The sequence below is a fragment of the Artemia sp. Qi Xiang Cuo genome, chromosome 17 (genome assembly GCF_049724085.1).
Source record: "Artemia sp. Qi Xiang Cuo chromosome 17, ASM4972408v1, whole genome shotgun sequence".
In the NCBI taxonomy this organism is placed as follows: Eukaryota; Metazoa; Arthropoda; class Branchiopoda; order Anostraca; family Artemiidae; genus Artemia; species Artemia sp. Qi Xiang Cuo.
This window is the reverse complement of record NC_142810.1, coordinates 51,100,965-51,116,215: the sequence shown is the minus strand read 5'-3', so window position 1 is coordinate 51,116,215 and position 15,251 is coordinate 51,100,965.

Here is a 15,251-nt window from a genome sequence, read left to right as displayed (position 1 = left end):
CCGAGGAGCTTCAGGCGACGTCTTTTAATGATAAGCGATAGCTCTTCTGATTGGCCACAGCGACTCCTTACTTCATTATTGGAAATCCTTTCCCATCTCTTAATGTGTAGGATGCAACGAAGGCAGCAGTGGTCGAACACGTCCAAAGTTTTCGCATCTTCAGTCTTGATCGGTCATGTCTCGCAGGCATAGAGTAGTACTGCTCGAACAGTTGCACCATAGATTCTGACTTTTGTTTTGGTTGAGATCTCCCGTCTGGTCCATAATGTTTTTTTCAGACTAGTAAAGACTCCCCAGGCTTTTACTATGCGGGCAGAGATATCCCTATCAGCTCCGCCCTCTGGTGTTATGATAGAGCCAAGATACTTGAATTCCTCAACGCTTTCTATTGGCTCACCGTCGAGGGTAACTTGGCAAGGAGCAGGTTGGTTGAGAGCCAATACTTTAGTGTTTGCGCCACTGATGGCCAGTCCGATGCGCTTTGAGACCTCATAGGTATCGTCGATCATGCCTAGTAAGCTGTCGGTGGTAGTTTCCAGCTCAGCAACGTTGTCTGCGAAGTCCAGATCTGTCAGGGGCTGAAGGAAACCAGCTATTTGTCTGAAGACTATTCCCCTGTGGTTTCTCATTGCATTATACATGATCCAGTCTATCACGTAGTTGAATAATATAGGCGAAAGGGGGCATCCCTGCTTTACCCCAAACTCCACTGCAAACTTAGGGGTGTCATTGCCGGAAACACGGACGCAAGTCTCAGTGTCCTTATACGCACTTCGGAGTATCTCAATGAGCTCCTGTGGCGCACCGTCTTCAGCCATAATTCTCCATAGCTCCTCTCTGATGAGAGAGTCGAAGGCAGCTGCAAAGTCAATAAAGGCGATGAGAAGGGGTAGATGAATCCAGCTGTACTGCTGAAGGATGTGGCGGATCGTCAATATCTGTTCTGGACAGCATCTTCCTGGTCTGAAGCCTGCTTGTTCAGGACGGGTTAACTTGTCACGTGCGTCTTTGAATCGATTGAAAAGAATGACGCAAAAGATCTTCATGGCATGGTCGATCAGGCAGATACCTCTGTAGTTTCCACAAATGGCTTTTTCTCCTTTTTTGTATAGCGGAACGAGGACTGATACTTTCCAGTCTTTTGGGAAGGTCTTTGTCGTCCACACCTGGACAAAAAGGTCGGTTAGGTGGCATAGTAGAGTTGGTGAGGACTTGAATATTTCAGAAGGGATCCCATCCTCTCCAGGAGTTGTATTGTTTTTCATGCACTTCAGAACTTTTTGTACGTCCGCAATACTTGGCGGATCGAGGTTCATTACGTAGGGCTCTCTAGCAGCACTCGAGAAGACAGGTAGATCGCAGGGGGGTTTGACAGGGTTCAATAGCTCAGAAAAATGCTCTCGTCAGCGTTCCATGCGTCCTTCTTCTGTTCGGATGAGTTCTCCGGGCTTATCTTTCATTGTGTGTCAACCGTTACAGGAGCTTTCCCTGTCGCTTCTTTCAGGAGTTTGAACAGTTTCCTGCTGTTGTGGCTCCTGGACGCTTATTCCAACTCCTTCGCCAGATCTGACCAGTACTGTTCTCTGTCCCGTTTCAGTGACTGTTTAACTGCTTTGCGGGCTACTTTAAAGGGTTCTTTTGCACCTCCCAGGAGGGGTCGCTTCTTCTCAACTAGTTCTATAGTGTGGTCAGAGATCCAGGCTCACTGTTTTCGTTTTGTGTGGCCAAGCACCTCCTCAGCTACGTCCTGTGTCGCAATTTTTATCTGCGCCCCTTCTTCATCGACGAGTGAGAGACGATTCAAGGCTTCGAACCGGTTGTTTAGCTTTAACTCGAAGTCGGCTTTGATTTCCGGGCATCTTAGTTTCGAAACATCGAAGTGCTTCCCTGCCTTCTGTCGCTTCTGCCTACTAAGGCGGTGACGGACTCTGCAGGTGAGGAGATAGTGGTCGGATCCATTTAAAGATCCTGTGTCTGGTCCTCTGTATACCCGGGCATCTGTGCAGGAGCTCCTCAATCTTCTGCTGACTAAGATGTGGTCGATCTGGGCTGTTGTTACGCCGTCGTTCGAACGCCATGTAACGAGGTGGAGTCTCTTGTGCTCAAAGAGAGGGTTTGTGACGCAGAGGTTGTTGTATCTGGCTAGCTGTAACAGCCTTTCTCCATTGATGTATCTGTCACCAACGGTGTGGCGGCCAATAACTGCTGCTGTGTCGGGGTCTCAATCTGATCATGGCGATCCTTGGTGACACTGGCTCCCAAGAGGTGATGCATGATGCAGTAGGACCGTCTATTAGGAACCCAACTCTTTGCTGGCCGGAACCATCATTGGGACCCGAGTTTTAGAACTGGAATGCGTCAGATTCGGAAACGGTCAAATTTTTGGACAGAACATCATTAAGTCTCGTTTCTGACAGGCAACAAACGTTGATTCTATACTTCTGCAGCTCCCTTGCAAGGAGCAGTTGCGTGGATTCCAGCTTGCAGCTGCGAACATTCCACGCGCTAATATTCAGAAATTTTCTTGATCGGGCGGCTTGTACACTTGTCGGGCTAGGCACCACCCTGACCTGGACCGCGTCGGCTACCGCGAACGCCGTAATAGTAGTATCTCTCTGCATTTGATCTTCAATATCCATTGGTGTTTCATGGGAATTGACTTGACCAAAGACTCCCCAGAACCTTGGCGCCCCGTTGCCTTAGCCATTCTATTTGTCGGGCTAGGCTACCAATAGAATGTTACACCACTCCACCGCTGTGAGGTGCAACTTAGGGCTCTCCTCCCGGCTCGCTAGGGACGGGGCCGTGGATATCATATCGGGGTATTACAAGTTTGGACAGACTAATGTTAAGGGTCATCTGTTAGCACAAAATGGTTTTCAAGGCGCGATTATCTTCTCAGTAGATGTCTCTGTGAAAAAAAAGATAAAACAGTTCTTTGATATAGATTTCCAAGAATTGTACTATGTACGGTTGGATACATTAGTTTACGATTTCAGACTGTAGATATTGGGTTGAACTGATGACACAAACAGAAATCATTTCATACCTTTAAATATCAAGTCAATGGGAAAGGAGAACGTTCGTAGTGGAACTTTTTTAGCTTGTTAGGTGGCAGATACATTGAATGACTTTTTTGTATCCGTAGCTGGCAAGATATCAAACACGGGTTATCGAACGTGACTTAATAAATAATTACTCGGGACAATTTTCAATTGTGATTTTTTAGCTTACGGCTTTATCCGGGAAATCACTTGGACAAAGCGTGGGACGAAACGTTGATATTATTTAGTGCATACGAAGGTCATGAAAGTGGTGAAGTTGCCTTCTGTGCGTTAACTGGTCTTGTAAATTAGCTAACCATAATTCATCAGCCCACTTATTTTTTTTTAACCAATAATGGACGAATTTGTGGACAAAAAGTGCTAAAAGAAACACGTTAAATGAAAAAAAGGGCATATTGATGAATATGAAACAGGTTTTCTTGTAGACATTACATCAGGTTAATTTGAATTTTAGGCTCAGCTCATCATTTTATGTCAGAATAGCTGACTTCTGATTGTATGGTAAAAAAGAGGTCACGATCAGAAGGGTAAAATCTCATATTGATGATTATGAAACTTTTTTCTGGTACATTGTACATCAAATTTGCTTTAATTTTTGGGTTTAGCTCTTCATTTTACATCAGGACGGTACTTCATACACATAAAAACGAACATTTACCGATGGTTCATTTTTTTAGAAGAATCTGAAGAAATTGACAAGAAAAAAAAACTAGTTTTGCGTCAACCTAGAATGTGCAACTTTAGATATGTTGTTAAGTTTTTTTCTCTCTACAATATGGTATAAATACAATTTCTGTTGCCATTTGTTTGGGGTTGATCCATATTTTTGGCTACTTTGCCTGTACTACAAGGATTGGACGGTTTTTCTTTTTCAGGTTTAACTTCCACTTGATTATACCTATGTTCACCCTCCCCCTCTGATAAGGCTGTCTTGTAGGGTCTCAAATTTGAATTAAATGACCTAATCCGTCCTATATGTCAACAATTGTGTTCAGATGGATCATTTATACCCTGGTCCACTTTGAATCAGAAGTGGGCTTTGGGTTGATGCATACTCGATATGCTTCTATCTGTAAGCATAAAGGGGGCTGTTCTTTATAGATCGTGATAGGGTACTTCCAACATCGGTACTCTTTGTCAACAATTGCGTTCAGATTGATTAGTTATAGCCTGGAGCAGTTTAAAACAGAAGTGGGCTTTGCTCTTATGCAAGCTCGATATGCTTCCATCTGTGAGCAGAAAGGGTGCTGTTCTTTAAAGATCATGAGAGGGTACTTCCAACATCGGTATTCCATGTCAAAAATTGCGTTAAGATTGATCAATTATAGTCTGGAGCAGTTTGAATCAGAAGTGTGATTTGGCATTATGCAAGCTCGATCTGTTTTTACCTGTGAGCAGAAAGGGTGCTGTTCTTTAAAGATTGCGAAAGGGTACTTCCAACATCGGTACTCTTTGTCAACAATTGCGTTCAGATTGATCAGTTATAGCCTGGAGCAGTTTGAAACAGAAGTTGGCTTTGCCCTTATGCAAGCTAGATATCCTTCCATCTTTGAGCACAAAGGGTGCTGTTCTCTAAAGATCATGAGAGGGTACTTCCAACATCGGTATTCTATGTCAACAATTGCATTTAGATTAATCAATTATAGCCTGGAGCAGTTTGAATCAGAAGTGGGATTTGGCATTATGCAAGCTCGATCTGTTTTTACCTGTGAGTAGAACGGGTGCTGTTCTTTAAAGATTGTGAGAGGGTACTTCAAACGTGGGTATTCAATGTCAACAATTACGTTCAGATTGATCAGTTATAGCCTGGAGCAGTTTGAACCAGAAGTGGGCTTTGGCCCGATGTAAGCTCAATATGTTTCTATCTGTAAGCAGAAAGGGGGTTGTTCTTTAAAGATCGTGAGAAGAAGGTACTTTCAACATCAGTACTCGTGTCAACAATTGCGTTCTGATTGATCGGTTATGGCCTGGAGCAATTTAGATCATGAGAGGGTACTTCCAAAATCGGTATTCTAAGTCAACAATTGTGTTCAGATTGATCAGTTATGGCCTGGAGCAGTTTGAAAAAGAAGTGGGCTTTGGCCTGATGTAAGCTCAATATGTTTCTATCTGTAAGCAGAAAGGGGGTTGTTCTTTAAAGATCGTGAGAAGAAGGTACTTTCAACATCGGTACTCGTGTCAACAATTGCGTTCAGATTGATCGGTTATGGCCTGGAGCAATTTAGATCATGAGAGGGTACTTCCAACATCGGTATTCTAAGTCAACAAATGTGTTCAGATTGATCAGTTATGGCCTAGAGCAGTTTGAAAAAGAAGTGGGCTTTGGCCTGATGCTAGCTCGATCTGCTCCAGGCCATAACTAATCAATCTGAACGAAATTGTTGACGTAAAGTCCCATGTTAGAAGTAACCTCACACGGTCTTTAAAAAACAGCACCCTTTCTGCTCACGGATAAAAAACATATAGAGCTTGGATCAGGCCAAAACCCACTTCTGTTTCAAACTTTTCCAGGCTAAAACTGATCAATCTGAATGCAACTGTTGACATAAAATAACGACGTTGGAAGCAAACTCTCACGCTATTATTTACTGTACAGCCCCCAAACTGTTTACAAATAGAAACATATCGAGCTTGCTTCTGGCCAAAGCCCACTGTTGTTTCTAACTATTCCAGGCTGTAACTGATCAATCTGGACGCAATTTTTGACATAAAATACAGATGTTGGAAGCACACTCTCACGCTATTTACTGTAAAGTCCCCAATCTGCTCACAAGTAGAAACATATCGATCTTGCATAAGGCCACAGCCCATTTCTGTTTCAAACTGCTCCAGGATATAACTGATCAATCTGAAAGCAATTATGCACATCGAGTATCGATGTTGGAAGTACCTCACACGATCTTTAAAGAACAGCACCCTTTCAGAAGTAAGTTTTGGCCTAGTGCAAGCTCGATATGTTTTTATCTGTGAGCAGAAATTGGGGGATTGGGGTTTTGTACAGTAAATAGCTTGAGAGTGTGCTTCCAACATCGGTATTCTATGTCAAAAATTGCTTTCAGACTGATCAGTTTTAGCCTGTAAAACTTTGAAACAGAAGTCTGCTTTGGCCTGATGCAAGTTCTATATGTTTTTACCTGTGAGCAGATTAGGGTGCTGTTCTTTAAAGATTGTGAGAGGGTACTTCCAACGTCGGTATTCTATGTCAACAATTGCGTTCAGATTGATCAGTTATAGTTTGGAGCAGTTTGAAACAGAAGGGGGCTTTGGCCACAGTTTGAAACCTGTGAGCAGAAAGGGTGCTGTTCTTTAAAGATTGTGAGAGGGTACTTCCAGCGTCGGTATTCTATGTCAACAATTACGTTCAGATTGATCAGTTATAGCCTGGAGTAGTTTGAACCAGAAGTGGGCTTTGGCCTGATGTAAGCTCATTATTTTTCTATCTGTAAGAAGAAAGGAGGTTGTTCTTTAAATATCGTGAGAAGAAGGTACTTTCAACCTCGGTACTCGTGTCAACAATTGCTTTCAGATTGATTGGTTATGGCCTGGAACAGTTTAGATCATGAGAGGGTACTTCCAAAATCGGTATTCTAAGTCAACAATTGTGTTCAGATTGATCAGTTATGGCCTGGAGCAGTTTGAAACAGAAGTGGGCTTTGGCCTGATGCTAGCTCGTTCTGCTCCAGGCCATAACTGATCAATCTGAACGAAATTGTTGACATAAAGTCCTATGTTAGAAGTAACTTCACACGATCTTTAAAGAACAGCACCCTTTCAGCTCACGGATAAAAAACATATAGACCTTGGATCAGGCCAAAGCCCACTTCTGTTTCAAACTTTTCCAGGCTAAAACTCATCAATCTGAATGCAATTGTTGACATAAAATAACGATGTTGGAAGCAAACTCTCACGCTATTTACTGTACAGCCCCCAAACTGCTTACAGATAGAAACATATCGAGCTTCCATCTGGCCAAAGCCCACTGTTGTTTCTAATTATTCCAGGCTGTAACTGATCAATCTGGACGCAATTTTTGACATAAAATACCGATTTTGGAAGCACACTCTCACGCTATGTACTGTACAGTCCCCAATCTGCTCACAGATAGAAACACATCGATATTGCATCAGGCCACAGCCCACTTCTGTTTCAAACTGCTCCAGGATATAACTGATCAATCTGAACGCAATTATTGACATCGAGTACCGATGTTGGAAGTACCTCACACGATCTTTAAAGAACAGCACCCTTTCAGAAGTAATTTTTGGCCTGATGCAAGCTCGATATGTTTTAATCGGTGAGCAGAAATTGGGGGATTGCGGTTTGTACAGTAAATAGCTTGATAGTGTGCTTGCAACATCGGTATTGTATGTCAACAATTGCATTCAGATTGATCAGTTTTAGCCTGGAAAAGTTTGAAACAGAAGTCTGCTTTGGCCTGATGCAAGTTCTATATGTTTTTACCTGTGAGCAGATTAGGGCGCTGTTCTTTAAAGATTGTGAGAGGGTACTTCAAACGTTGGTATTCTATGTCAACAATTGCGTTCAGATTCATCAGTTATAGCCTGGAGCAGTTTGAAACAGAAGGGGGCTTTGGCCACAGTTTGAAACCTGTGAGCAGAAAGGGTGGTGTTCTTTAAAGATTGTGAGAGGGTACTTCCAATGTCGGTATTCTATGTCAAAAATTACGTTCAGATTGATCAGTTATAGCCTGGAGTAGTTTGAACCAGAAGTGGGCTTTGGCCTGATGTAAGCTCATTATGTTTCTATCTGTAAGCAGAAAGGGGGTTGTTCTTTAAAGATCGTGAGAAGAAGGTACTTTCAACATCGGTACTCGTGGCAACAATTGCGTTCAGATTGATTGGTTATGGCCTGGAGCAGTTTAGATCATGAGAGGGTACTTCCAACATCGGTATTCTAAGTCAACAATTGTGTTCAGATTGATCAGTTATGGCCCGGAGAAGTTTGAAACAGAAGTGGGCTTTGGCCTGATGCTAGGTCGATCTGCTCCAGGCCATAACTGATCAATCTGAACGAAATTGTTGACATAAAGTTCTATGTTAGAAGTAACGTCACACGATCTTCAAAGAACAGCACCCCTTCTGCTCACGGATAAAAAACATATAGAGCTTGGATTAGGCCAAATCCCACTTCTGTTTCAAACTTTTCCAGGCTAAAACTCATCAATCTGAATGCAATTGTTGACATAAAATAACGATGTTGGAAGCAAACTCTCAAGCTATTTACTGTACAGCCCCCAAACTGCTTACATATAGAAACATATCGAGCTTCCATCTGGCCAAAGCCCACTGTTGTTTCTAATTATTTCAGGTTGTAACTGATCAATCTGAACGCAATTTTTGACATAAAATACCGATGGTGGAAGCACACTCTTACGCTTTTTACTGTACAGTCCCCAATCTGCTCACAGATAGAAACATATCGATCTTGCATCAGGCCACAGCCCACTTCTGTTTCAAACTGCTCAAGGATATAACTGATCAATCCGAACGCAATTATTGACATCGAGTACCGATGTTAGAAGTACCTCGCACGATCTTTAAAGAACAGCACACTTTCAGAAGTACGTTTTTGCCTGATGCAAGTTCGATATGTTTTTATCTGTGAGCAGAAATTGGGGGATTGGGGTTTGTACAGTAAATAGCTTGAGAGTGTGCTTCCAACATCGGTATTGTATCGGTATTGCTATTTACTGTACAGCCCCCAAACTGCTTACAGATAGAAAAATATAGAGCATGCATCTGGCCAAAGCCCAATGTTGTTTCTAACTATTCCAGGCTGTAACTGATCAATCTGGAAGCAATTTTTGACATAAATACCGATGTTGGAAGCACACTCTCACGCTATTTACTGTACAGTCCCCAATCTGCTCACAGATAGAAATATATCGATCTTGCATCAGGCCACAGCCCACTTTGTTTCAAACTGCTCCAGGACATAACTGATCAATCTGAACGCAATTATTGACATCGAGTACCGATGTTGGAAGTACCTCACACGATCTTTAAAGAACAGCATCCTTTCAGAAGTAAGTTTTGGCCTGAACAGGCTCGATATGTTTTTATCTGTGAGCAGAAATTGGGGGGTTGCGGTTTGTACAGTAAATAGCTTGAGAGTGTGTTTTCTACATCGGTATTGTATGTCAACAATTGCATTCAGATTGATCAGTTTTAGCCTGAAAAAGTTTGAAACAGAAGTCTGCTGTGGCCTGATGCAAGTTCTAAATGTTTTTATCCGTGAGCAGAAAGGGTTCTTTTCGGTAAAGATTGTGAGGGGTTGCTTCCAACACAACGGGCATTATTTGTTTTAAGTGCCAGTTCAAGAAGCATGTGAAATTAGTAAGAATCGGTTGAAATTAATTGTTTTTATAGCCGTCATGTATATGAAGGCAGGAAAAGTATCAAAAATTAAAAAAAAACGTGAAGAAGAAAAACCGAGGATATTTCCGACAAGGAAAAAAAAACAAAAATATATATGGAGAAATTTCAGTCAAGACCTTTTCTCGACCGTTCTCAAATCACAAAGTAAATGAAGAATACAAAAAATACGAATAAAGTTCAAAGGAAAAAATAAAAACTAAACGAACCACAAAAAATATTAAATTAAAATAGACCCTCTCCTTCATCGCTTGAAGAGAGCCTATTTTGATTTAGTATTTTGTTATCGAGGCTTTTTTTGTTTTTATTTTGTTCTTAGGTCTTTTTTTATATTTTTTACTCTTTATTTACTTTTTGCACTTAGGACGGTCGAGAGAGGTCTTAACAGAAATATCTGCATTCCTTGTATGTTTTTTGTTAGTTCATATTGAAATTTAAATAATTTAATTTTAATTTGAAATGAAATTAAATTAAAATTGATTTTTCAATTTATTGAAACTTAAATTTCAATTAAATTTCACTTGAAATTATCACAAATGAAATAATTATTAGATTGAAATTCAATTAATTCTACACGCCACTGAGCTGTAAGTCAACCCACAAAATATATTTTAGCGAGAATTTCTAAGGAGTGTTCGGAACTCAAAGATATATAATTTGGGTTCATAGTATTTTGTACTACAAAGTAAACCCTAAAGCTGTTACCACCCTTAAAAAGCTTCTTATTCTAACTAAACGACCCCTGTGTTTCAGTAGCCACTCTTACAAATTGGGACGAACATTTACAATTAAGTGTCAAGATCTAGGTATTGAGGAGTGGACAACCCTTCACAAATAGGATAATAACTGGTCGTTTTGAGTTTTAATGTTGCTCATTACTGTCAGTTAAAAAAATCTTCTTTTTTTATTTGATTTCAAATTGTTTTTCAAACAATGCAAGCAAATCTGACTCAGCCTCCATGAAATATACCTCCCCCCCCCCCGCCCTCACAGAAACTCCTCTGTGAAAATTTTATCCAACGTAAAGTACACCCCCGCCAAGTTCCCTCCTGACAGTTCCATCCTTGCTGAAAATCCCCCACCCCCGTGAAATTTCTTGCGAATGATTCAGCCTGAAAAATTATCCTTGGCATACTTTCATTTGAAAAAGACCTAAATCTCTAATCGGTTTCTCAACCGCTCCGGAAATGCCCCATTCCGTGTTATTTTTTTCCGAAAATCAAAACACGCGGAAAATGCCCCCGGATATTTTCCCCGTAACATGCCCATATGCAAAATTGATTTGGTAAAGATAATGTAAGACAATTCACAAGAATTTTGTATAGGAATTTTGTCAAATCCCCCTCCCCCAGCGTAAAATATTCCCTGGAATTTTTATTCCCCCCCCCCTACCCCGGAAATTTCTCCAAATGGAAATCCACCCCAAGCATAAAATCCCCCCCCCCAAAAAAAAAACATCATCCTGTCACGTTTTCCCCTTAAGGGGGCAAAATAATTTTTAGTTTTCAAACTCGGGGTTCTATCCCCGTAGCCCTCCCCCCTCCTGGATACGGTCTTGCCCTTTATTTTTCTTTAACGAAAGGAAATTACATTTATCGGACCTATGGTGAAAAGTAAGACCCTAAGTATTGTCAACTTTCAAAAACGAATCATCATTTAATCGTTCACATGTGTCAATAATCTTTTAACCTTATTTCAGAGTCAAAATTTAATGCTGTTTGAAAGACGTCTTTAGTGCAAACACATTGTCGATTGTTACACCTATAAAATAATTATGGTTCGCGAGATCATTAAACTTGAAAAGAAAAAACAGAGCCTTATCAAGTGGTTATTCTGTAACATTAAAGGACTAAGGATATCAAAATAAAAATATTGTTCGCCCTCTTGACCAGGACTGAAGCAGAAGCCCTTTTTGGGGGAGGGGGCATTTTTCCTGGGGAGGGTACTTTCCAGAATTAGGTTGCTAAAAAAAACTTTAAAAAACGCATGCAAAAAGTATTTATATGTAGTTCTGGACATAAATTAGAGGGGGGGTATTTCAAACCCCCTAGCTCCCCTGGATACGCCCCTACTCTTGACCCATTTATTAATACCGGAAAACCATGATTTTCTAGATTGTTCTTTTGTTTGGTCAAAATTGTTAAGTGTTTAGTGCAGCACGATATTTTTCAACAGCAGCGCGGCAGTGTTGCAACACTGAACCGTAATAAAAAGTGGGCAAAAGCGAAATAGTTAAATTTGACATCGTGTTCTGTCTGTAAGAATTCAAACATTGACACTCAGGATTTCCAAAGACGTCTGAATTTGCAAAGGAAATTACGTTATCAAGCTGTCTAGTTTTTCACTGGATTTGCTTTATTGATTTTTCACCCATATTCTTTTATTTCTAATATTCATTATTTATTATTAAACTTATTTATATTTATTTAATGAAATTTATTTACTAATTTATTATGTTATCTTTGTCTTTATTTTTTATTATTATTACTAAATTTTACATCCGCTACTTCTAGAAACTACATAAATTCATACGGAAACCTTTTTCATTACAAATTGAATTCCTCTTTTCCATTTTTTTTTTCATATATCATCATCATCATTTTTTTCATAACCTGCCACAAAAAAAAACTGGGCAGGACCCAAAAAAGACAGAGTAAAAATCATGAAAAACAAAGAAGAAACAACACGAAGATTAATATACTTCAACAACTATGATCATGGAACAAACAGAAATTACTAAAGATGGAAAGACTTCAGGTATTCAGTAGAAAAGTCACGAATACGCTTCTCAATAGCCCCAGTTGGGTTTACCGAACGATACTTTCTCTGCAGAAAAGAGTTACTTGTCCATGTTGGCAGTTCCGTCAAATATTTTGCAAATTTAAAATAATGGCGGTAACTTACTTTCTCTTACCACAGTTGACAGAAGACCAAACATGAACAAGGGCAAGTAGGGGAGGAGCTGTTAGGCTATTATACAAGTATAACTGAGAACGGTAAACTCCACTCAGACACAAACAGGGTTGCCACCCCTAGTGATCTATCACTATTTTTAGTGACTTTTTTATATTGGCTAAACAAAAAACGGGTCAGCTCATAAATCACTAAATTATTGAAGAAAATCACTAAATCAGCAAAAAATGGCTAGAATCTAGTGATTTTTTTGTCAGCGGGTGGAAGCCTCGGATAGGAAACGTTTGTAGCCAGGGATGTATTCACACCCCAAATCTTTTAAGCATAATTTTTTAGTGTCAGGTATCTGTCCGGTTCGATACGATAAGCATATCCAGGTAAGCAAAGCTGCTAGCAACTTCAGCGTCAGTTATATTTATTGAACTTCTATTTCCTTTCTAGATAAACGGTAGAACAACTGTTATCATATGCAGCACAATAGCGCTGAGTAAGTAAAGAACAATGATGGCACAATGTATTATTTATCTTTATACCAGGACACTTCGTATCGAAGGAGCTGTCGTATAAACTTCGAAAAGGGCTCATTCGATTGGAAATTGGAAGGGCGTGTGCCCTTTGAATAGTCGGAAGTGATTCGATTCAAACTAACACCCCTCTCACGCCCACCATTTCCCCAAACACATCCATTCCAATTTCGAGATAATCATTTTTTTCGACGTAGTTGAAAGATCAGGAAATTATGTCTTTGAGGATGAAACTCCCCCCCCCCCCAGAGGCCTCAGGGCAAGGGTTGTAAAATATACCCTAGGGGCATATAAGTTTTTTTTATGGAAAGCGTTGTCGTAGAAACTTTAAAAAGGGATCATTCGATTGGAAATTGAAAGGGCTAGTGCTCTTTTTAATAGCTGAAATTAATTGGAGAGCAACTAACCCCCTCTCACGCCCACCATTTCCCAAAACACATCCAATCCAAATTTTAAGATAGGCATTTTGTTCAACGTAGTTGAAAGTGTCCCAAAATTATGTTTTTGAGGATTAGTCTCTCCCTACAGCCCTCAGGGCAAGGTTTGTAAGTTATCCTCTGGGGGCATATATGGTATTTACAGAAAGTGTTGGCGTAGAAACTTCAAAAAGTGTTCATTCGATTGGAAATTAAAAACCACTAGTGCTCTTTTTAATATTCGAAAGTGATTGGAGGACAAGTAACCCCCGTCTCACGCTCACCATTTGTAAGGTATGCTCTGGAGGCATATAAGGTTTTTATAGAAAGCGTTGTCGTACAAACTATAAAAAGGGCTCATTCAATTGGAAATTGTTAGGGCTAGTGCCCTTTTTAATAGTCGAAAGTGATTGGAGGGCAACGAACACCCACCTTTTACAGTAGAAAGGGGGGTACCAGTCGTGACCCTACCACGTGGTTTATGGTTTTCTCACTGAGAATGAAAAAACAGGAATTTTCTCACATGGAAAAACAGGAATTTTCTCACATTTATGTCTGTTTTAATGGATGGTTATGTGTGTTGGTCAATTTATTTGATGTTTTTCATGGTTGTCAACAGCAATTCATGTCTGTTTTATGGTTTTTGTCAGTGAGAATGAAAAAACAGAAACTTTCTCACATTTATGGATGTTAACAGCAATTTATGTTTGTTTTATGGTTTTTGTCAGTGAGAATGAAAAAACAGGAACTTTCTCACATTTATGGATGTCAACAGCAATTTATGTTCCTGTTTTATGGTTTTAGGCGAACCTAACCTGAAAAATTGATTTATATAATCGGCGGGGGAATTATTGATTCACGAAGGGTAATTAAGAAACAAACATGGCTTCTTTGATCTTTAGGCTAACCTAACCTGAGAAATTGATTTACATAATCGCTAGGGGAATATATTGATTCACGAAGGGGGAATTAAGAAACATTATGGCTTTCTTTAATCTTTAGGCCTGAGGGATAAACGTTCTTTAGGTCAGAGAGAAAAATTAATATTCTATTTTTAAATAGGGCTTCATTGATCTTTAATGTCAGGAATCATAAATGACATCACTTGTTATCTTGGAATTATGCGGGAGGCTAAAGAGATAGAAGTTCTATTTTTAAATACGGCTTCACTCAGCTTTAAGTCGGAGAGATAAATTATTATTGAATTGAATTGAACACAATTTAATAAAGAAGGTTAGGTTAGGTTAGATTAAGTTAGGTTAGGTTAAGTTAGGTTAGATTAAGTTAGGTTAGGTTAAGTTAGGTTAGGCTAGGTTAGCCTACGTACGCGCGCGTACGTAGGCTAACCTAGCCTAACCTAAATTAACCTAACCTAACTTAATCTAACCTAACCTAACATAATCATACACCTAACTTTTTGCCTGTCTCTCACCTAACCTAAGCTAACCTAAGTGAAGCGTACGTGGGCTAACCTAACTTAACCTAACCTAATCTAACCTAACTTAATCTAGCCTAACCTAACCATACTCGCCAGAAAAGGTTAGGTTAACTTATCATGAGTGCTCGTGATAAGATAACCTAACCTAACTTAAACATGTAGAAATGTTTCTATTTATTTATTAATATTTATTTATACCTAACCTAACCTAACGTTTTGGAGGTTAGATGAACGAGTTTGAACGATTGTCTTTAATAATAGAACGAGTCACTCATTTTCTAATTTAAAAATTTAAGGGGTAAATCCATAAGACAAAGGAGCTAAAATTTAATTTAAAATTAGAATAGAACTTTAAATTTTCCATCTCTTTGAGAAAGAACCAGAACTGAAGTGGAACCTTTTTATTTTCTTGGAAAAATTAGAAGAGAACTTTGAATTTTTTATGTCTTTGAGAAATTAAGAACTGAAGTGGAAGCTTTTTTCATTTTCATTGGTAAAAT